Source organism: Aythya fuligula, chromosome 6 (genome assembly GCF_009819795.1).
Source record: "Aythya fuligula isolate bAytFul2 chromosome 6, bAytFul2.pri, whole genome shotgun sequence".
NCBI classification, from domain to species: Eukaryota; Metazoa; Chordata; class Aves; order Anseriformes; family Anatidae; genus Aythya; species Aythya fuligula.
Genome location: NC_045564.1, coordinates 16,424,938 through 16,450,830, shown reverse-complemented (window position 1 = coordinate 16,450,830; position 25,893 = coordinate 16,424,938).

The window sequence follows — 25,893 nt, the reverse complement described above, 5'->3', positions numbered from 1 at the left end:
CTCCTTGGCCCAAGTGAATGGAAAACATTTGGATAAATAATATTCTAGGTGTAAACCAACAATGTTCTGTTAGGATGTGTTCAGTAAATGCTCCCAATTTACAAAAGAATTATCTGCATATTGTCCATGAATTTCCGTATCCTCAAAATGTGCTATTGCAATTGCATTTCTATATGCAATGGGGAGTTTTAGAAAGCACAAGGAGAAATGGTATTTCTTTTTGTGAATGTTTAAGGTTAGAGGTTTAAGACACTGACTCCATAAGTTGTATTTCTTTTCACTTTTTCTTCACTGTAATGCAAAATCAGAAAGGATAACATGCTAATTCCATATGCAGGAAATGTAATAGAATGTCCATCAAGCTATTCAGCCTTTGTATTCACACCCTGGAGGTGATTTCTTGTAGCTCTGTGTGGATCTCAGGATCGGTAAAAGTTAATGTGTATACACATCATTTCTAAGTATTATTCTTGCAACTTTCTATTTAAACTGGGCATTACTTGGTAGTACAGTTTATTACCTACATTACATACTGATGGAAAAATCTTAAAGAATTGTAACAATGCAAATACTGTAGTAACAAAATATGTTATAGTGATAAAAATCATACACATAGAATGCATATCCTAAATTATATTAAATTAAAAAACAGCAGCAACCACAACAACAAAACATGTATGTTGGGCTCAGTAAAAGAATAGCATAAACCCAAGCAACATAACATGGATGTTACTCCATCCTTTTCCTCCAGAGCCACATCACGGGAAAACACAAAATTAAGAAAAGTGTAACAGAATATAAAATTCAGATAATAGTCTGCAACCATACAGTCCCAGGAGCCTTGCCTGTAATGAACAAGATGGGGAAAGACTGGAGAATGTTTACAGAGATAAAGCAGACGCACAGAACTTCAGAGGCTTCCATGTAAGGTTAAGCCTCCACTTTTCAGGTCAACTGCTGTAGACAAATTTGTCATCCAGTGCATAGTGACTAAGTGATAGGAGCTCTATTTCATTTATATGTACAAGCAGGGGTCAAACACCGTACGCCCAAACTGATAGCAGACAGTTTCATCTGAGAGAACCAGGTAGAGAAGGAATGCACTTCAACTGTTTTTAACATCCCATTGGCTTTATTTGTACTTCTAGGCATGACAGCATGCATGGTATTTATTGCTTAAAAGAATTTACGTCTGAAAGTTTATCATCTTGTGAAAATCAGTGAGAAAATTACTTAAATATACCAAATCCATGTTACAATAAGGCAGATAGATTTTATTTTCAGTTTGTACACCAGAAAAACTACTAGCATGTTGCTATTTAAAGTTTTAATTATTAGAGCTCCAGTATGTTTCAAGACAGACATACTGCTTCAGCTCAGTGGGTCCAGCTGGTATTTCACTGTCTTCAAGGCAGATGCCTGTGGAATATGAAGAGGGGAAAATACTTCCCTCTCATATTCTGCTGTTTCCTGCTATTCTCAGCCTGGGGACAATCAGAGGTAATTCTTATGCATTTACTAGCCAACAATGCACCTCTCTCCCATGAACCACTCCACCCTCTTTTTTTAGCCACTGTAAACTCTATGTATCTACTACATGCTCTGGCAAAAATTTCCAAAGATATGACATCTATTGCAAAAAGGACACCACTGCCCTTTGGTTTGCCTTCACTCTGGCTCCTGCTAGTTCAATTTGATGCTCCCAGTTGTTCTGTTGGAAGACAGGGCATATTGAACAAAACAGCTAACCAGAGCCCATGAAATCAAAGTACTGATAAAAGGCATATTAAAGCCTGTGCAGCCATTATTGCAGCTACAGCTTAAGGTGCACAAGATAGACATTACTTGAGTCACATAAAAAGGTTTATGTTTTAAGAGCTACCTCAAATTTTTATACTGTAGCATACTATTAGTAATCTATTATCCTAATAATTTTATAATTTTCTTAGTTGTTTCATACAAAGCCTGACTGTGCATTCCTCCTTCTGGCAGTATTTCCACTGACTCCAAGTACTGCAGAATTGGGATGCAAGTTGTTAACCCCAAATATTTCACTAAACCAGTGAACCAGTGTACTTCTGTTCTTTGTTTTTTTATGTTTTTTTTTTTGTCTTTTTTTTTTTTTTTATGCAGGATACTAAGCCATATGAGGCTGTCAGCATAAGCTATATTACTGGGCTGAACTGAATGGTCAGAAAGAGCTGTCAGTATAGGCTTAGCCTGTCATCAACTTATTGCTATGTACTATGGCTTTAGATTTTAAATAGAACACTAAAAAACATATGATAGATCTAGATATACCATATAAAATACCATATTTATGAAGAGTACACTAATTTAAACATACAAATATTGTAACACTGTGGAAGCAAATGCAAAGATTGTAAATATAGACCTTAAATTTATAGAACACCACTTTCTTTCCATGGGCATCCAAAGCATCTATTTCCAGAGCAAGCATCCATAGCAGCCTCTGCCATAACCACTAGAGAGAAATACACTTCACCATGCCTCACTGCCTTAAAACCTTAGTGCCGCACAGACCTTGGATGTACATGCTTCACAGGGAAGGCTCTGGCACTACTTGCATGGTGAAATCATATAGGTAGCATGTAACAAATATGCAAAAATCATCTATAATTTACAAGTTAAATTAGAAAAGTTATTTGGATATTAAAGTGGTGACTGAATAGAAAACAAAATATCTTCCCATCCTAGTTGTACAGAATGGAAATAAGGGAAGTCAAGAAGCCATTACAAAAATACAAACGATAGCACACTACTAGTGACAGTCATAATGACAAATTTATAAACCATTATTAATTACTTTGCAAATCTACTAATAGGAGGATGAGTCAAACAGTAATAAATAGGTCTAAGAATCTGCTTTTTAAGAGGTTTAAAGTTACAATCCTAAGTTTACGTTAAGTTTCCAAGTGGTCTTATTTACAGATTCTCATTTCAGATACTAAAAAAAAAAAAAAAAAACAACACACCACAACACAGCTTGCCATAAAGTTTTATATTAAACAGAATCACAATCTCAGGTATACATTTGGCCAGTAAAGCAGTTGATAACTACACATCTTCTACCTTCTTCAGCAAGGGGTTCAGCAACCTTACAACCACTCAGCTGAATCCTAATCAGCAAGGGAAGAAGCTAAGTTAAGTGAGAAGAACACTAACAGTTTGGGCCTCCATCCCATACACTGTATGACTTACTGCAGGCCTAAATGCCTGGCACACAAAACAAACTTTAAATCAAGCATAAAAGAAAATCTGCCGAGGACTTGATTGAAACATGACTTCATAGAAACATGACAGAAAATCAAAAGCACTAGTGGTGTTATATAGAATTCTGATACATATGACATACCAGCCAGCTCTTCTCCATACAGCTCCTCAGTTACGGTATTCTCATTTCTTTAGTTTCTATTAAAGTGTTGGTATTTTTTTCTGAGAACTAATCAACATGTATTTCTCTTAATCAATTTAACTAAATTGTACAGGGAAATGCAGTCATATGAGTACTAAAACAATGTTGTTAACTCCAGCTATTTTCTTTCTCAATGTATGCCACTAAATTCAGCAACATAAGTTCTTACAAATATATCAGTGTAGTTTTTGCATGATATTAGCAAATATATATGACATTTTGTTCATGGAAATATCTAGAGACTGGAGTAAGGAAAGTAATGCAGTATTCTTAATCTTAGTTCAAAGTTTGTGATTTTGGAATTTTGTACATTTTCCACAATTCAATGGATACCTAAATTTCCCTTTAAACATTTTACATTCAATCCTCAATCTACTGCTCCATTCAGTAGAAGAGCTCTCTTTATTACTGGAAAGTAGTAGTTTGCTTTCTGAATGTAATCACATTATAAGTATTGTCACAACCCTTCCAAGAGAAAGCCGTTTTACTGATATTTCATATTGGAATAGAATTGGACAGATTTGTAAAATGTAGAGTTTCTAAGTAGTAACTCCAAGTTCTACTAAGCAAAGATAAAAACAAACACTGGCTCAATATATGTCAGCTTTATCCAAAAATTTGGGTTTGAAAAGCATGTAAATGTGAAGACAAAATTGTTTCTGAAATTTTATTAATAAAAAGGTCAATGCAAAATTATAAAACCTAGAGTCAATAGTAATGTAAACCAGATGCATAAAATTAGACTGATGGCCAAATTTTGAGCTAGATTTTGACTCCAATTCATATTGACAGCATTGAGGTTTATTCAAATTTATACTGGAATCTAGGGAAAAAAAAAAAAAAAAGTCCATGTAGAGCTGTAATGTGATGAGGGTGGTGAGGTATTCAGACACTATGTGCAGTTTTTATATTTCTCTGCTTCTTGATCAGGAAATCCTGTATCTAGTATTGAAGAACTGAGTAAATACTAGACTTAAGATAACCTAGCAGTATATTCAGAGGCACACCATGTTCTCATTCCATGGCAGTTCTTAACTAATTTATTCCTGTGTACTAACTTATTCCTGTGTTATGCAAGAGATCGTAACAGCAAAAAATACCTGTGCCATAAGAGTTATCCTAGACCCACCACTAGATTAATATTTAAACTCCAGGTCATGATTCCTGTACTAGATTGTCACTGAAGTTAGCCTGCAAATCCTGTAAAGATTTTCACTGAACTTAGCAGCACCTTCTTGACAATCTACTAAGCACTAGATAGGACTTGCACTCTCAACAACTCTGAGGAACATTAATTGACTGCACTTCTTAAGAAGGGGTGACAAGAAGGGGATCTGTGTGTCAAGACCCCCATAGCAGCTATGCTGGGGTGTTGAAGAATTGTGAACATTCTTTTGAATATTCTAGACAATTTTTGCAATTGTAGTGTTGTCTTCCTTCTAAGTTATCTTCACTGCATCCTACATTATGCAATGTGATTTGTTTTATTAGAGAAAAGCATGCAATTGGATCAGTCAACACTGGAAAAAATAGCTGAGGGGTATGGCATTTTCCAATCTTCTCCTTTAAATGGAAAAAGAAGTCTGCAAGAGGGACAGAAACAAGTTAGGTCTCTCCTTTCAAGGTAATTTACAATACTTTCTTATCACTAATATCAATTAAGATATTTATTCTAATTTATGGACACCTGCTTGACATCAACAGAACTGACACACCCCTCCAATTACTTTTCTTATACAATGGCATATTTATTTCACTATGATGAGATGAGGCTTTTCTAATTTCCTGTATAACCACCCCCAGCTCTCTGTATATCTTCCATTAAATTGTGAACAGGCTTCACACATATTTTTAAATGTTTGAAAACGGCAGGCAGAGCTTTTTGATGTTTCAGAACATGTTCAGTCCCAGTGTCTCAATATTGTTTGCTTGCTAACTCCACAAGCTTATGTCATCCATATGAATGGAATTTAGGCTTTTGAGAAAGTTTATCATATCATTAACATCTGCCTAAAGTGCTGTAGTCAGAGGTCTTTCCTTCTAATGTCAATGACACTTGGAAAATAAAGTTGCAGGATTCCTCCTAGTCTTGGAACATATTTAGAAGTTAATGTCTTATTCTCTATGATTAGTCCATAACAATGTCAAGTGTGAAATTTAAATTAATGAGCACTTCACTTATTGAAATGACTTCAGCACTTTTGCTACTTTCATTGATTTCTATTTACTTTGGCAACCACAAACATGAAGAACATATTTCTAGATGTGACTAAACAGACTAATAATATTCTAGTATAGATGCACCCAGTGATCGAGCTTTACACTTAATTCTAATTTTATTTTGAAAAATTAGCATAATAGGAGAAATATATTATTTATAAACTACTGTTTCCTGCATTTCAGACAGTGTCACCTTTACAGTACTTTCTTCCCACTCTCTCCACACAAAGAAATTGGCCTACACTACTGAAACACAGTAGTGACTATGGTATCAGCATTACCCTTCCATAGAATCAATTTAAATTTGAACTAATATATTCATCATCCAGTAAATACCATCTCAGCAGCTGTAGCTAACCTTCAGGGCATTTTAGCCTGCTGATAGAGGCCAATTCAAAGGAATAAGCTGTATTTGATTCATAAGAGCTAAAGAAAAATGTGAAAATCTTTTCTTCCCCTCTGCTCTTCCCCAGGCATCAAACAGTCATTTACATTATTTGTTAAAAATTTCAAAACACTTGCATTTCTTGCTAGTACCTAACAGAGTGCTAATCAGAAAAAAAAAAAAAAAAAAAAAAAAAGCAGACAGGATATTTGCTCAGAAGAAAAAACCAAGGCCATGATTTTTCTTCGTACAGGTGAGAGAGAAAGAGAAGAAAAATGGAAAAGAGTAAGCAAGTCTTCCCAAAGGCTACTCAGTACATGTGTAATGCAGCAGGCTGTTCAGAGAGAGCTTTGCACCTGCTGGAACTCTCCACACCCTCCTAGGTTTAGCCTTGCCCATCTCAAAAGTAAAGGTGCACATAGCACAGCTAAATCCACAGCTATTACAGCTACAATGTGATGCAAAGGAAAAAACAATTAAAAATAAAAAGTAACTAAAGATGGAATCTGACCTTTAAACAGAATAATAACCAAAACTCAAAAGAAATCCTCACTCTGTGAAATGGTTGTTCTTTGCAAACATGGATTATAAATAAATAAATAAATAAAAAGATTAATACAGTAAAAGAATATGGGAAAGGTTGGACTTTATTATTATTTTTTTAATTTAAAGACAGATTCTGCAGACCATTATATTTCCCTGAGCAGCTGTAGCGACACAGATCTTTGCAAAATCAGTTATTTGGGTTCTCGTGTATTCACTGCATTTGTTTACTAATACAGAAACTTGGATAATGACCAGAGTGTCTGTGACTGTAAGCTTGAAGTCACTTGCTCCTGTAGAATTGCATGACGTGTGAGATTTATGAATTCTTTCATATATGGAAGATTATGTTAGCACAGTGCTACCTCCTCCATTTTAAGGTTGAAGGTTAGCCGATCTTTTTTCTTTTGCTTCAATTTTGCAGCAAGACCTACAGAATGTGACAAAATAGTTTTTTGCATCTACTACCAGGCTGGAAATAGAGTCATAGAACTATGATGCTAATCCATATAAATGTATCTAAAGATTCATTTAGATCTCTTTATATAAAGAGATTTCTATTACTCAAGGAAAACCCAGTTTTCTAGGTAGTGCTCCAGCATGGAGTAAACAGCAAATCACCAAAAAAGAGACTTCTTTATTTGATGACGCTGACAAAAGGAGATTCAGATTGCAGAACATTCTTGTAGGGAACATAGATGGGAATCAGAAGAGCATCAAACAACGGATCAAAACGAACCAGTGATCAACAAGTTCACAAGGAAGGACAAGCAGTAGATACTGTGACTGAAGAGGAAAGCTGCATCCTGAGGGGAATATGTGAGAGAACTCTAACCTAGACCTGAGAACATTCAAAAGTGATGAAAAAATTCCTGCATCACATAATGATAAATTCTGACGTTGAACTGGTATAATCTCTGATTTCTAATTAATTTTACTTATTGTCTGTTGTACAAAGTTTATTTTAATTATCATGTAGTGCTGAGGAGGAATACTTTTGAAATGGGAATTTTAGAGTATGTGCACTTCTACAACAGGAAGTCCAGGGGAATGAGAGGGCAAATTAAATAAGGAAAAGAAAGAGGAGCCCAGCCAAACATTGTCACCTAAGAAATGCCTATGGGGAAGCTTGACCGTGAAATGTGGCAGCTGTGAAAATAGGAGGGTCTCAACCTTCAACAATTTTGTATCTCACCCTCTCTTCTGTGTTTCTTTAATTTCTATCAGTTTAGTGGATCAAATCCTTCATTTTTGTAAAGGACCAAATTTGAAATACTTCTTATTTAAATTCCCAAATGACTCTCCTTTCCTGAGACCCAAAATTATATTGTGGTATAAATCCCTCACTTATTCTCAGGTTGAGTCAGCAGCTGTTTATGAGGAGCTTTAGTACAGTTAATACCTTACATTTTGAAAGGGCATACTTAAGAACAAAGAAGCCTTTCATTGCTTTGGAAAGAATTGTTCAAATAGGTATGACAGCACACAAAGCATGATGTGCTCTTATGAGAATAGGTGGCAGCACCTTTCAGGCTACAAAGGGGTTCTTAGAGCACGTGACAGAGATACAACAAGAATTTTTCTAGCAAGCATCTTGTGTCTGCACATCTGCAACTGTTCCTGCTTCCTTCTGTGCAACCACTACTATACATGACTGTTTCTGCTGAAATTAGAAAAGCATAGGAATCAATTGTACATTGTGGCAGCATCTTATATGCTGACAAAGCAATTTCAGAGATGAAAAGCAGTAGACTCTGGAGCCTTTTATTTATTCAAATATCTCCAAAGTTCCAAGTATAAAGCTTTGAAAAATGAAACTTTTCATGGTGTTTATGAATTTATTTCTTAATATTTACTTATTAAAGACATTTTAAGGCTCTAAAAAAAATCTGAATTAATATGCCTACACTATGGCTTTTTAAATTTAGGAAAAAGAAAGATATCTGAACCTACAAAGAAGCTTAAGAGGCTTGTACACTGAATTAGTCTTTAAAGCTGAGATTTGAGAAGGTTGTAGCAAAAGACAGTTTTATGCAGGAAGACATAAGTTCTTAAATCAGCTTTTAACAATTCTGGAATCATCATTTATAGACAGTGTCATCAAAACAAAGGCCAGATTCAACTCTAATTTTTAATTAATTTCTGCTACAAAGGTAACACTATTTTTCTGTCATTGATCTCCTGGGTCAATATTAGAACAGCCATTAAAAGCACTCATTTACTTGATTAAAAAAGCAAGAAAAATCAGCCATGTGGTAATGGAAGAATGCCTCCATTAAATCCTCTATGTAACACATACACTTTTCAAATGAACAAGTCATGCCATCAGAAATAGGTGTCATGACAAAACTAGAGGTGGTTTCTGCAACCAGCAGAATGCCCAACCATATAACTAACCAGCATAATTTTGAGGCAAACACTCATTTTCAAGCAATTTTTGGAAAGAGCAATTTTTGGTTATATCATATGTGAGGATTTGGAAAACAGAACTGCTTTAAAGAAGACAAGTAAACTGGCTGCAATGTCATTTTACAGGCATAGAAGGTCAAACCAGTTACCAGTTACCAGTCTGAAGTATCTAAAACCATGATATCTATTGCTTGCTGGGTCTTGTTGCTTTACCATGATCTGACAAAAGCCACCAAAAGAGCTGTACAGTTTAATGAGAACAGTGGGTGAAACAAAATTTCCTAAATTTGATTCTTATATTATATTTGATAATGAAGCCAAGTATTTTGCCCAAAATACCATGATGTCACCTTCACCCCTACTACTATCTCCAATACTCAACTTTGGGTCTTATGATGAGATAACAGTGAGCTTATTTTATAATGAGAAGAATATTTAGGCAGGCAAAGGCTGTACTGATGAATTATGGAGAATCTCATGACTAGCTGCATGCTGAAAACACAAAGAAGTAAAGAAAGGACTGCTGCAGGGGCAAAATTATGCCTATAACCATGCAGCAGTGCTCTACAGCTATACTGGAAGGAACCAATAGTTCCTGGAAAAGAATGCTGTTGTGAGGTGTTGTGTGAGCTAACCTAGCATGATGAAAGCTCTGCTAAAACAGAAGCTAAGGCTTTTCAGGTTCTCAGAAGGTCTTAGTGCTGGTTTTAATGAGCTATCCTGTGAAGTCAATACATCAGAATCCTAGTGACCAAACAACCTTCACTAGGTCCTTTCTGCGCTCTCTGACCTTGTGACAGTCATTATGGCTAAACGTTAAGACTAAACACAGAAGAGTTTTGAGAGCACCAAGACAGATAGCATTGGATTATAGATATTTAGTATTTTTTACCTTACACCGTCCAACATAAGAATCTGCAAATTGTTGAAATACAGGGAGTAGATAGTGCATCTGCACAAGGTTAAAATGATGATTTGGTACTAAAAAGGTATTAGTCCACCATTATTTTCATCATGCTGCTTATTTCAAAATACATACATTGATTGCTGTCATTAAATAATTGTTTTGCCCCACAGAATGCGGTGTTTTGCATATTTGCTGATGTTTCCCCAAAAGCACTGGGGGAATGAATCATTACTGAAACAATTTACTTTCAGTTAGTGCATGAATGCCTTCCCATGATGCTTTGATGCTTTGTTTGTCCTCCTATAAAAATTATTTATGACCCAAGTGTGATCTTTTAAATCAGAATACTTATTCAGAAATCAAAGCTCCGGCATGTTAATGCAAGTAGAAGCCCTGACTAATTTTTCAAAGCCATGCTGAATATTCAAAAGCTGGAACTGAAGGAAAGGAGTTAACATTAATTAATATTTGAAGCAGTAAAATAAAAGCAACAGTGAAGCTAATTTTGCAGGACAATTAATCATGAGTCTTGCTAATTACACATGGGATTTTGCAAATGATTTTTTTCTCAGGTAGCAGAGTAAAAATGATAATCCACTACCCATCAAAATCATTGGCTCCTCACCAATGTCCCCAGCAAGAGCAATTAGCAGGAACAGCAGAGCCCTAGTAATTGCATGTCAGGAGAGGAAAATGTTAGAATTTTAATTGCTCCAAATAAAGACCACTTGCTCATACATACACCTGACTGTCCAAAACTCGTCTGCAAGCTGGAGCAAGTATGCAACCACTTCCAGGTGTCTGCACAGAAATAACTCTGTGGGAGAAGCACTCTCCAAGCAGCACATGCAGTTTCTGGAAGAAAATATCAATATGCACTTATATTCTGAACTGCAGTGTCATCACTTGACTACAAGAACTAGGAAAAAAAAATATATCACCCACTTGGGAAAAATGTGCATATTCTTTATATTTGCCAAATATTTATTGCTGACATTTTTTGAAGAACTTTAACTATCTTCAGGGTGCCAAGGGCTTCAAATTTACTGAATTTTAGGATCACCAATAAAATGTTTTTAACAAGACATCTCAAGAGGGCATAAAATAAAAAATTACCATATTCATGAGAGCAAGTCTGTAAGATTGCAATGCTATAAACTGGATGTCTATAATGTGCTTGTGGCTTTCTTAATTAAAAAAAAAAAAAAAAAAAAAGTCTTGTAATTAAAGACTCTAGTTCCATTTTTGCACTTTATCCCAATCACTGACACGCTACCATTACTTTTTTGTTTAATATACTTACACATGGATGCACACAATTGCAAATAATCAATAATATTTAAGTATGTGTCCAAGATCTAAATGATGATGGATATATTTAAATATTGCTTTTCAGGAAATTACTACTTTACTGGTCATGTAGTAACTTATAAAACATATGGGTTGAAAGAAACACCATCTTTTTCCTCATCTCTCTTCAAGGCATTTACCATTTACTCTCATTTTTAATCCAAATGACTGAACTGCCTTCCAAGTACCATTGATTCCTATTGTCTTTCAGTCCTCCGTTTCAATGTGTATCATACTGAGGTGCTAAACCACATACTTTCTGCTGTTAGCTTTGTTAAGCGTTAAACCAAGAGTAGTAGCCTTAACTTATCTAAATATATTCTTTGCGTGTTCAAAATCACTGTACATTGTTTATTACACCATGACTGCTTGAGAGAAAAAAAAAAGCAGGTCATGCAGAGTGCTGCTTCCTTTCCTGAATTACCAGCAGATCACAGGTGTTTATCAGACTCCCGGAGGTGATTCAGGTAATAAACACCAGGATGGCAGTTTAAATGGTTAGAAGCTTTTCCATCAAATACAGTCCTTGCAGTCCTATCGTTTTGCATATATTGCTCACAAATGGCAAATTATTTATGCAGCCTCCTTAAGTGGTTCCTTATGGTTTTTACTTTATTTTTCCAAAGCAGGAACCTTTTGAAGATGTGTGTTCTCATGACAAGGCAAACTATCATTCCATCTGTAAGTCTGACTCATTTCTTAAAGCTCACTGTAGATACATAATGCAGTGACCTTGCTTTGCCCTTCTGTTTAGCTCAGATGTCTTTTCTAAGAGATCACTAATGTCATACCTGACATTACTATTCTGTGCTTGCACAGAGACCAAGAATATACTGTACGCAGTAGAAACTGGCTTTTAAATAGGAAAAGGCTTTAAGAGATTTTCTCATGAAAATAAAATGACAATAGGCATTGACTAGTGACTGCTTCTTGAAATGCAGCTTTTAAAAGGATTTGTTGTAAATGAGGTTTTGGAAACAAGACATTTTTGAGGATGAGGTTTTGGAAACAAGACATTTAAACTGAGTTTATTTTTGTCTAAATTGAGCAATACCAAAGATGAATTTACCTATGTTTATGATACTATAGAAAATTACTGACCAAGACATACCTCTAGCAATTGTCCATTACCTATAGGTAACTGGAATTTGTTTCATGGTGCTGAATCACCAAGCCCATATTTAATACCAAGATTTTCATATGAACCAGCTTACTACTATGCAGATCACTTGCTGCTTCTCTTCTTAACCAACAGCTCTGCAATAATCACTTACAAATTCCTTACATGCAAAATAGATTTCAGGGAAGGATTTATGGGTGTTTATCATAATTGAGCACCAGAAAGAAAAGAGGAAAAACCAGCACAATACAAAGTTTCTAAGAACACCCAGATCATAATGACTGCACCAGTGGTGTCACTTCTTTGGATTTATGTTAAAATGTTAACAATCAGGTCCTCATCTTATGAGATAACACTTGATTTCCATAGAAATGATATGGAGATGAAGGTGTTAGGAAACACTCAGAATCTCCAAGATTAATCTCTGCTATTTTTCAGCAGTTTTTAACAGTACAGCAATAAGCTATAGACTAAAGATTTTGGTTGCGTTATACCTGCAGGGTAAGCAACAGAGTATCACTAGTTTGATCATGGCAAGTAAGAGTGAAGAAAAAACAAATTACTGCTTCTGTTTCTTTGCAGTGTGAAAATTATCTACACAGAGATTAAGCAACTTGCCCAAGCACACACAGTAAATCTCCCACAGAACCAAAACTTGAATCCATCTACTAAAATCTCACAAATAAATGTCCTATTCTATGATCAGTACTCTTTACAGTTTAATGAAAACTTATTCAGAAGACAATGTTAGATATATTTAGAAATGTCAGGTATTGTGCTATCCAACATGTAATTCAGATCAGTTCCCACTCCCTTCTTGTCTTCTGGAACATAGGTTTTCTAGCACTGTCTGGCACTATTTTGTGCCATTTCAGACTGTCATTGTAGGAAATCTGATCTTACATCACAGACTGAAAAACTGTATAGGACCCTTACCAACATATGTGAAAATGAAGGATGGCAGAAAATGCCGGTAGACAAGAAAGATTTTCTGTGACTTCAGTTCCAGAGTTCCAGGCATTCAAAGATCAATAATTTTTAGAAAAAGGAAAGGCGTTTTTACATGGCAGTTCTGTTTTAAAGGAAAAGAAACAATTTCAAAATGAACTCATATCACAGGAATGTCCCATGTGTTAAACTAGGGGAATTCTAAAAGACTGGCCTGCCCAGGGAATTTGTCCTTTTTTTATTATTTTGGAAGAACAATAAGAAGATTTTGTTTCATTTCAATAAGCCATGACCTAATCAAAGACAAATAATAAATAAGCTAAGAGGTGATATATATTTTAAGACCAAAAATATAGATTGGATAATTGCAATGAAAAATGAAAAAATAAAAATTCTCATCTAAAATTCAATCCTTGTGTAATCTCAGATTTCAAGAAAATTACACCACAAAGTCATACTAGAAGTTTTGTTCTACTGCATCAACCTTTCATCTTTGATAAAAACATAATATCCCAAAACACCTTAAGGAAAGCAACTTAAATAACAGGTACTGCAGATGGGTTAAATAATATACATACAGAGCAGCTGTTTTTTATCTGGCAAACAGGTGCTAGATTTTGGATTTGCTGACTAGCCACAACTTTAATGTCTTTTCAATGAGAGGTGAAATGGGGACCCAGGGAATCTTCCAATCATACTTGTTTAGTTACTTTGGTTTTGTTTTTCTTAAAACTTTTTGCTAAAAAGTTTCAAAGAAGATAATATCAAAGATATGATAAATGAGTATATCACAACATCCTTCCTCAGAATATCTTACTCTGAAGTAGAAAACTGGCAGTTAACTAGCCAGAAACTAACTTGCTTAGATACTGGAGGAAAATAAAGCAGGTGATGTGGCAGAGGAGTTTTTAAATACTTCAAAATCAAGCATCAAAACATATGAAGTTCTGCACATCAGAGAAAGTACTTTAAACTTCTAGCCAAGAGTCTGGTCCCACACACTCAAATAAAAAAGATATCTTAGCTTCTGAGATATGAGGTTCTCTCTCAGGTTTAGGGGAATAACAATGCATTGTGATTCCTGCCTCTGCCCACAGGCTTCTCTTGTTCTTCTAATTCTATCCTATAAACTCTGCAGCGTTTTATAGAGCCATATTTTTAAGTGCTTCAGGGTGTGAGGGTTTGGGGGCTTTTCGTCTGCAGAATAGTTCTGATACACACCCAGAGTGATTACTACATGGAACATGAGTGCTTCCTCCCTCCCCACAAGTAAGATAATTGGATACCCTGTTATGCTATAAACTACATTTTAAAAATATTTTCACACACAAAATATGTATATGAACCCTGGGAAAAAATTAAAGATATATTAATAAAAATTAAAGATGTACAGTTAGTTTGAATGCCCAGCAGTGATGCACAATCTAAAATAAGAAACTGCCAGGAAATTCAGAATTTAGATATGACCTTCCTTCTTCAGGGGATGCAGAGTATAAAGTGAGTCCTATCAAAACCAACAGCCAGAAAGGACTATCACAGTAGCAGTCTAAACTGAATTAAACACCTGAACAGATATTACAGAGCAGGATCATTAGCTAAATGATTAGACAAAACTCTTAGGTATCCTAGTTATCCTCTCAGTTATAAAGAACGGCAAAATTATTGCCCTACTGACCACAAAGCAAGAAGACAGCATTGTGTTTTGGAACATAAGAAAGGCTCTGACTGTAAAAGAAACTTGCCTAAGGTTAATACAGTTGTCCAGTTTCAGGTAATTCACAGTCCGTCTCCAATACATCACTGCACACTTGCAGAAAATGCCATCACATAAACACATAATCATGACCATTCATTAATTATGCCATCAGTCACCTATCCTAAACACAATAGCTGAAGAGAAACTGTAAAATGCATTTTCTTTTCCTCAAGCCTCTTTCCCTAGGCTCTCTGTCTGTTTTAAGTTTCCATACACGTTCCTCCTTTCCTACAGTCTTTGACCTATTTAGCCTGCTATTTGGCATTCTTTCAGAAACAGAAATCTAAAAAATGTACAGTGAGGGAGAGAGGAGAGACAAGGAAATAGACCCAACTCCCAGGATCAACAGGATGTTGATATAAGAGATCCAGAAGTTCCTTCCCTCCAGACAGATCAATGAACAATTATCTGTAAAGCACAGGGCTAGGCAGCAGGGTTCAACACTGCTCAGAATTATTTACTTCTCTTGCAATTTAAAAAAACTATTCTCCTTGCCCTTCAGCATGTAATATATGTATAGAGGGCTCTGAAAGCTGAAAATTCATTAGATGAACTAGGAAAGAGCTAATAAAGCAAGTTCCCAGTAACACTAACAAGCCGGTGAAAAAACACTCTTCTACCTGCATACTACTATAATCAATCTGATATTCATCACAGCAAATGTTCAAACAGAAAGAATCAGCCAGAAATCCCATTTTATCAATAGATAAATACTGCTCATCTTTGCAGATATATTGGGAGACTGAGTGAAGAGGCCACAAAGTCAGCATCTGTACTGCAAAACAACCAATGATGAAGTCTGGATGACTCTGATTTCAACCCCTGCACATATCCCAGAAAGCTGTGTGGTCTAATTGTTCCAGTGTGTCCTCGTGCTCTGCAAACCACCACCTCCAGCCTCCACTGCCATTTCAGAGGCATTACATCTCAGACAACATAGATAGTCACGTTAAGATAGAGGCTACAGTAACTTGTTTGTATTGTACCAGCAGCTCAAAGTCTATCTTCAGAGTTGCCATCTGGGCCAGGGATGAGGCAATGACCTTCTTTCTATTTAGTAACCAACACATGGGCTCATGTTTTCAGTAAACTGTCCTACAGTCATGATTGCTAAGATCCACTGTACCCAGATGTCCCAGCATCAATAAAGGTGGAACACTGGCACCAGATGAGAGTCAAAAAGTAAGAGGAGGCCTGTGACAGTGAAGACAAAGACCAAGGGTAGGAGGATGATAGCTGCAGGCCTTTGCAGGGAAGTCTGAAGGCACATGACACTCTTGAGTAATTACTTAAAGGACGCTGATATGGAGCCCATCTGAGAGAAGCTGGCTTCCTTTGCCCCCAAGTAATGAAACAGAGAGGGTGTTTCTGGACACCTCTGCTTACACGAAGAGAAGGGAGATGGCCTCATCCCTAGAGAAGCCTATGCCAAGTAGGTTTGGGGCACCAGATATGCCAAGAGAGAAGAAAGAAAAGAACTGACATTTGCTCTTACTGGGGCAACTTGATACAAGTGCCCTCATCCTTGCTGAGTAGGCATGAAGTACTCTTCCGGGTTTGCCCTACAACACTGATCTAACACAAGCAACAAAATAGCACAGGCAAATGACATCTGCTAGCCATTCAGCTCCTGGAAGATCCTGAAGCCTTTTCATGCTGAACTCAGAAAACAAAGAAAGTCTCACATGATATTCTTAATAGAAAATCAAGTAAAGGCTGATATTACCACAGACCTGGAATTTCCATGGTATTCAATTACTGGAGAATGAAGATGCAACAGGCAAGCTTGTGACCGACCTGGAAAGGGCTCAGAAGGACTTGGAGAAAGCACTGAACACAGTTTCTCCAGAGATGGGACACTGGGGCAGACTGCTGCATTAGCAGCTACCAGTGATTTTCCATTCTGGAAGCATCAGGATAATGAACAGTGCCAGGCCTAAAATCTATATTTTTATAAAGTGTGTTTTTGACACCGTTTATGCAGTTCATGGTCAGACAGTTGTATATAGTTGGTATCCAAGAACTTCATGAGAGTCTCAGTTCCTTTATTTTTGTTTTAGTTATATTTATAGACATAGCTAGTTCTACAAGAGCACTGTCAAATTCCTACTTAGTTGTCAGTGCCCAGCTAGAATATGGCCTCTGTGCTCCATGTCTTTATCAGGGTAAGGTAGTCTTTCTTGGCTGTTTTGACTAGACTCAAAGGATTTCCAGATGGCCTCAGCAAGAAACCACTCTTCTAGCCTTCTGTAAAAAAACTCTGACTCATACTTACGATTAATCACTAACAGCTTGTTTGGAAGTACTCTGTGGAAGTCGACCTAACAGGTTGACTGAATTCTCTTTTTTTTCCTCATTGCATCAGGCAGTTGCTGGGTGTTGTCTAAATTGTGTGCTAACTCTCAGGGCATTCCCCTTGCCAACAGCCTCTTTCTGTGAGGTCAGCAAAAGATTTTCTGATATTTTACATGTTAATATATTTGAAAACACTTTTTAAAAAGTGTTGTATCAGTTACAAGTGTCTTCCTTCTTGAATAGATTCTCAGTGTAAGATTCTGAGCTCTAGAGTGTCCCTGTGCTCTTTTCCCACACAGAATTGCTGTTTTGCCATCTGGGAGTTGTTCAGGATAGTTACCCCCAAGAATAACACTTTTTTCTGCACTGTAGCTACTGTCAATTCATCATACAAAACCATGAAACAAGCCTCCACACCAGGAAATCAGCACCTTCCTTCTCATCTAGAGGACAAGGTAAAACCTCTAATGGGCTACAGTGATGCAAGGTAGATTGGAATGACACAACAGAGTTCAAAGCAATCAGCTTCCAACACCTGTGCCATGCACACAATGTGCTGGAAAGCATTCGATCCGAGCCTAGTACCAGTGCCAGTTGCACAAGTATGGCACCTGCTCTGAATGTTTCTGCCAGGACATTTGAGCAGGAGCCAATACCTTTTTCCAAAAGAGGTGTTAACCCAAGGGTTCATAGTCTCCCAGAAACAGAGAATAGATAGAGAATAAACATATGATTTTAAAAGTAGATCTACCAAGTAGACTGTCTATCATAAATCCTCACTCACATAATGTTGAAAGTCTCTGTTGAAGTGCTATGGTTCTCTGTTCATAACTCTGCTAGAAAGTGAGGGAATTTAGTCTTCAACTGTATAAAGGTGACTGGAGATAATGGAGCAGGTCGTAATAATTTTCTTTCTTTAATTAATGCCTCTGAATCTCAGAAAGGAGAAGTCTGCTCTGTAATTAGATATGTGTTAAGCTTTTCCCTACATCAGTCAAGCTCTTCACTGCAAAGAAGCAGATCTCATGCTAGTCTCAGAAAGAAGAGGGTTTGTTTTTGTACAAATATACCTGCATCTAATGAATATCATTTATTACTGAGCCCGTGATGCAGTTCGAAGCATACTCCCTAACACATAATTTTTTTCAAAGCATCAAAAGCTAACCAGCATTGTGGTTGTTCTAAAGCAGTTCATAGCACCAAAACAGATCAACAGTACCATATTTTAATGATGGGAATGCATGGCTGCCCAATTTAGTCAGAAATATTTTATCTTTTTAGCCAGCATATTTCTCAAATGTAGCTCCTCTTCGCCTCCAAGACCACACATTTTCTGAGGAGCTTGATGATTAAACAGAAGATTTTTCTGAGTTACATCTTGAATTGATGGGAGTAAATGCACTCAATATACTTACTCAGGTAAGCTAATGTACTGAAGATAAAAGACTAACTTGTTCTCTGTGGACACCGATCAACGAGAACTTAGCCTAGCTGAGCAACTGTTTCAACACATCCAAAGGGCTTCCTCCTCCACCTTGTTAGAACATTTCTTTTGCTACTACTTCTTCACTAGTGTCCTTAAGGCAGGCTCGCTTGTCCACTACTAAGCAAACACTATTGTTCTAACAAGAATCAGACACTTTTGAAGTGATTCATTTTCAACCCCTTGAACTCAAATTATCTCTATAATAAACCATGGACAGGGAAACCTGTAGTTAACCAGGTCCAACTCAGCTTTCTAACACAGATCTTCACGTGTATACTGTCAGAGGTTCTTTTTTGACAGCAACTGTGGCACTGTGCAATTTTTTTGTGTGACATCTATGGAGTCACTCTAGATGTTCTCAGACTAAATGACAAGCATGGAACCTATTCTACCCACTTTGGTTTGGGCCTCTGGAGGTTATTTTTAAACTACAGCAATAGGTCACACATTCTTATAAAAAATCAAGCTTAAAAGCTGAGAATATGGCCTGTTGCACTTTGCAAATAAAAAAGGCCTAACTCCACCTCTTGGTAATAAACTGCATATGTAAGTGCTAAGTATCATTTTCTATTAATAATTTAATATTATTATGTTATTTAATAACAGCATAAGCCTGGCCAGGAAAGGAGGCAGCATGTCCCACCACTTTCTTAAGTGAACAAGTTCCTTCCTCTGCCTAAGTATTCCGGCACAGAGGTGCTTTATGTCAGATGAACTGTCCAGCCCACCTCTACTTTTTGCAAGGGAAGGAAGCTTCCAGCTAAAGGAAAGAGCAGTCTTAAATATCAGATACACAATGGTGGAGACCATAATAGCATCTAAAAGCATTTCCAGGAATACAGACTGATCTTTATTGCTTTCTGTATGCTTGTTAATTACATTAATCATGATGAACTTTAATATTATTATCTACTAATAATCTTATACTGATACCAACATGAATACAATATATAATACTCTGAGAACGCCATGCTTGGCTGCATGAAGAACAAATGGAGTGCATTTTTTTTCATTACAGTTTCTGTTGTATTTTCTTCCTATAGCCTGGATAAAGTCAATCATGTATTGCCACGAAAAGAAATCCATAACTCATACTGTTCTGAGGTCAGCATTTCCTATTTTGAGAAAGGAAAGGTTCACTTAAGCATAGACATGGAGGTTGTTATATAGCTCTGGTAAAACCATAGCATAGTCAGAGATTTACATACTTGGCCAAAAAAAGCATTACAAATAATAATATTAACTGCATATAAATAATTTGAATATGAAGATTAATTTATCATCCATTGCCAAACAACAATTAATACTGGAGTGTTGGAGAAGAAGGTTAATTCATGAAATGGCTAGTGTAAATTCTTAATACTGCTTTATATCAAAGTATTTATATTTGTCATCATCAGGGAAGACTGACTGACGGCTACCCAAAATCAGAATTGCTAGGAAGTCCATTGGGTAAAAAGCACTACAGAAGAGAAATGGCATTGACAAGGATGGGAAAAGGACTCCTGTAACACCTTGATAAAGATGAAAAGCCAATTCTGTGATAAAGAACTCATACATACAATAGGCTACGTTGGTTGTTTTGCCACTGGCTTTCTGTCTGAGTTTGGTATAATTTACTTTTTTAAAATATATATATATGTATATTTATTTACGTTAAAGATCCCAAAACAACCTCTATATTAGCCAGCCAATATGCAACTAGTTGCCAATCAACCAGTTTCCTTCCATAGCTAATAGGTTGTGCTATGGACAACTAATGTCCAGCTCTGAAAATGTGTATCCCTTTTATATTGTCCTAGACAGTTAGGTAGCACCAGAACTGCAAGACAGTCATTGCCTCCTGGCCTCTCCACCTGATTTTTGCTTCTTCACAACTTTCCAGTTGTTCATCATAGCTGTCAAAACTTCTTTCTGTAAAAGACCTTGAATGAACATCCACATTCTCTGGGGCAGCATGACAGAAGAGCTCAGGAAACAATACTGCTTAAGGGGAGGACATAGATGCCAAGTTATGACCAGCAGGCAGCAATGGGAAGCAGAGTGGGCCAGAATACTTGACTGAGGTTGTAAAGCCCAAGACATCACCTCCACCCTGCTTGTGCCTGTCTTTCTGGTCTCAGTATAGCAGGAATAGATGAAATACTCACTACTTCCCTTATAAAAAATTGTGAGACCACCAAGAGCAGTCAGCACTCAGGATCCAGACACGGAGGACACATTTGGCTTCTTTATTCTTTAGAGGCAAAGCCCATGCAAATAGCGCAGACTCAAGAACCCTGACAGAACCTTATCTCAGCAGCATCCAGGCCACAGAAGTTTGTTCTTCCTCCACCGTGCACTGGCTAGTCAGGGACAGATGAACACAAACTTTGTCCAGAAGACTAGCCCTGAACCAGATGCTATGATAAATAGGGGTGCAGGGGAAAACATGCAGCTGCCTTTACTATCAGGGTTACAGCACTGGAAGATTCATGGAAAAGCATTCCAGGCATCTTAGCACACACCAAGAATACTTGAGACAATATTAAAACAGATTGTTGTGCTGAGACAGAGCTTTCTCGGACTGAATAGCACCCGTTCCATTTTCTTGCACTCATTCCCTCACTTCTCCCATGCACACACATTCTGAAGCCAGTGATGGCTGTGAACTCCTATCTACCAGTGACAGCCAGGTGTATGACAGTCTTTCACACCACTGCAGATTTGCCCTTCTCAATGTGCATCTATGGTATCTGCTAACCCCAAATTTTTATTAATGAAAAAAAAAAATCTTAAGAAAGATTTTCTTTTTTTCTGATTATATAGAAAAATCATTTTTTCTGGTCCCAAAGAAGCAACTATCTGATTTATCAAGAGATTTCTACCAGTAATCCATACAAAGAGCAGTCACACAGCTCTGTCTATAAATTGCAGCACTATTTTCCTCATGAAAAAATACTTTGCATTCTCATCCCTTTATTTTCTTTTATTTATTTTTTTATTTCTTTTATTTATTTTAGGGTAATGTCATATTTTTTCAGTCCAATTATAGTTCAGTGTGGGTCCCAGGAAAAAGAATTTATCACATGACAAGGAGAAGGAGAGAAGGACACTAACCTAAGCAAGGTTGGGTCTTTAGCAGTATCCATAAATACCCTGCAGAGCAGGAGCCAGGCCACCCTCATTCAAGGTTTACAGGAAGCCCCCATGCCTAGCCAAAACCCAGCAGCCAACCCCAGTGAGCCAACCAGCCACAGCATCAAGCTCTAGCAATCTTACACCTGACTAAAGAGAGCCATGAGAGGAGGTAAAAGCCTGAGCTGCCAAAGCATGGAGGAGACAGCTCAGCCAAGCCCCAGAGACTTACAATGAGGAAGAAGAAGCTAGAAATTCAAAGGAAACTCAGCCACATAAAGTCACTGGCATAGAGAAAGCATCCATTCGAAACACTGGAAGTTAAAGGGTGGGACAGATCTCTGCAAAACTACCATCAGTTTGGGCAGTACCATGCCCAGTCTGTTATGGCAGGCAATCACCAGCAAGATAGCAAATGTGTCTCCTTGCATCAGAGATACTGGATGCCCAGAGAAACTAGTGTTAAATTCCAGGATAAATCATGACACAAAAATTCCCTACCCCAAACCTCCTAGATGGGAGGGTAGAAGAATCTCTCACAGGAGGGTTTGACCACAGTAGGATTACCAGGAAACAATGTCAACATGCGTGCTGGAAGTGTGATCCCAGGTTATACCAGCAAAACTGTACTTGTTACTGGTCAAAAAACCTACCACATATAAACAAAATAAAACATGTCAGTCAATAGCTTTGTAGACACATGGCTTACTGCCATCACAATACCATGATCTGGAGATCATACCTATTCAAACTGCCGAAGCTATTCAAGAAGAAGTCTCCTGCATAAAACACAGCAGCATAGCTAATTATAGGTTGGATGTAACTAGTCATCTTTAGCTCTCCAAGGGGTAACAAATAGATTTACAAGACATTCAACGTGTATTCCAGAACTTTTTCCAGATTTCTCAAAGCCAAGATTTTTTTGGCCCAGTTTTTGCTAGAAAAGGCAAAAAATTCTGAAAATAAATACAAAAAATAATAATCATGACAACTAAAAAATCCACATACTTTTGACCAACATTAGGAAAGAAATTTAATGCTGTTTTTTTCTCCAGGATACACGCATTTATACAAGATCCTTAAAAAGAGTTGATCTCTCTTCTAACTGGCGTCTTTTCCCTCCTTTGACAAAGTATTTAGTAGTTTGTGTTGTAACAAAGAATATAAATGTAATAATAGCAGAGCTCTAAGTGGCTGCATTTTTCACAAGCAGACCCAAATTAAAAAGTAACAGCAACACAAGGTGCCAAAACTGGACAGGAAAATTCCGCTGAAGACGATGGAGCTGATTCTGCATCTACTTAATAGCAAAGTCGATCAAGAGTAATTGACGCTGAATTCAGAGAAGTTACACAAGTGGAGAAAAGGGAATGGAGAAGGAGATGGAACAACTGCTTTCAAAATTTCAGGCTATAAAAGATACCAAAAGCAAATAAAATAAAATAAAATAAAATAAAATAAAATAAAATAAAATAAAATAAAATAAAATAAAATAAAATAAAATAAAATAAAATAAAATAAAATAAAAATAAAAAAATCCTTACTGACTTTCTATTGTGTTCACATTTGGGAAACAATTTCATTTATTTCCATAAGACCTTTAAATTGTAGAAGCTTCTTAAAGACAAAATACTTGGTTGAGTGTGTTACAAGCACACACAGAGCAGCCAGTAAGAAACAGTGAAGTGTATCCACTGCTAGAAGGACAATAATAAGGAGAGGAAGAAGGTGCTGGCTTTTTACAACTTTTTTTTTTTTTTTTTTCCATTCTCTTGCTCTTTTTCCTATATTTTTTTTATGACAAAGAACAAAACCTCCAAAATGGAGAATATTGTGCTGAATAAACTTAGGTTTGAGTTCATTTTAATTGAGCCATGGGAAGTCATTACACAGAGCCTAAGATTCAGCTTTGAGACTTTTGCTCTCTTCCTCTAGGCCTCCATCTCCTGAGAACCCTACCCTCAGTTTCAACCTCTTCAATACCGCCTGTCAGTGTAGCTGTCTTTGTGGGTCATGGAAAGTTTATATACAATGCTCGCCAAGGACTACTGGCAACCTAAAACTTTCTGCTGAGTATTTCACACACACATTTGTAGAGCTCATCAAGCTTCAAGAGCTGTCCCTTGGCTATGCTGTGCTCACAGCTCACAGTCCAGGCCTGCATTAGCACATCTAATGTATAAAATACTTCTTCCTGTCCTAAACCCTGTATTTCAGCAGAGAGGCTACCAGTACTGTATCTGCATTTCTTTGCCAGTGAATCATGAAGGGTACACGAGGACATCTGTAATGACAGAGAACAGAATCTCAATATTTTTTCACTCGTGGTGCTGCTGCAACTCTGTGTCTGCTACTCTGTCTATCTATCAGCACCCCATATTCCTACCTTGTTCTGCTATGCTGCTCTGACTACACAAAGAACTGACAACATTTTACAGTTAACAAAACGGTGGTATTCTCATTAAGCATGCCTGTAATTCACAGAAATAGTTTTCTGAGCACCTATATGTCTGATGCTACTGCCACAGTGTTTACAGTTCATGATTCAACTTTGTTTTTCAGAACTCAAATATTTCCACAGTATTAAAATGTCCAAATACAAGTGTCATCTCACTTTGCTCAATATACATTCTTATTCTGGTTTTCCTCAAAACGATTCCAAACCAGTCACAAGTGTTTCAGAGAGAATTGTGTCATCTGTGTCACCTGCACTCTAACATCAATGATCCAGCAGAAGCAGAGCAGAATGACAGAACACTCTGCTCAGCCTAAAACGTGAACGAGACTAGAACCAAGTAACAGCTGACATGGCCACCCAGAAATAAAGTGAGAATAGTCAGAGCCAAAACTTCATCTGCACAGCCTCTGAACACCAAAAAAAATATGTTTTCATTTGGTTTCTGGTGGAGGATTTTTTAAATGTATCAGCGGGACTATGTTCTTTCTCAGTCATCTGTGTGACAGTCTCACAAAAATGATATAACATTAGAGATTGTTTTCATTATCCCGGTAAAGTTATGGGGCCTTCCTTGGAAAAAAAAAAAAAAAAAAAAAAAAAAAAAAAAGCTGGGTGGGGAAGGAGGAAGCCTGTGTTTGAAACTGAAGGAAGGAAAGAATGTAGCATTCTCAGTTCTTCACTGTAAATTAATTTTATTGCACCTAAATCAAGATGTCAGCACATACTTTATTTTCAGTTATTTTATATACTGTATATTACACAGCTGTGATTTCATATTGCATTTCAAAAACATATTCCCACAAAATGTATTTTTAAATAGCAAAAAAAATGTCACAATTTGTTCACCTGAAGCAATGGTCTAATAACTCTCCAAAACATTCTTGTATACAAATTGCTCTACCAGTGGTATAGTTCCCCCAGATTTTGTCTGTAACAGAAAGCAATAATAGAAATTTCAGAAAGAAATCCAAGAAACCCTGAAATGCTTCCAGGATAGACTAAGGGGATTTTCTTCCTTCTTGTCAGATAGATATGTCCTAGAATATGAAAACAACCTTTTTTCTAATATGTCCTATTTTTATATATGTTACTTTTGAAAACGGCTGTTGCACTGTTAAGTTATTTTAGAGAGGTCTTGAAAACCTTGATCTCTTGTGATTATGAATTTCCACAAGACAACCACGGATTATCATAAACAGGACCATAAGTACGTGCACATGGCCTTTTGTGAAAGAAGAGATAATTGTGAGATGCTGTGAGATTTCATTGTCACTGTGTTTTAAAAACCAGTATATCTCAATCATTTCTTCACTAGTTATAGGATGCTATTAAGCCTATATATGTGCTGTACCATTAGAATAAGCAACTATATTGATTCTACATTTTTTTCAGTAAAAAACATGAAAAACTGTGTATACAGATGCAAATATAGGCATGTAGAGGCTAGCTGTTTAAGCCTGAAA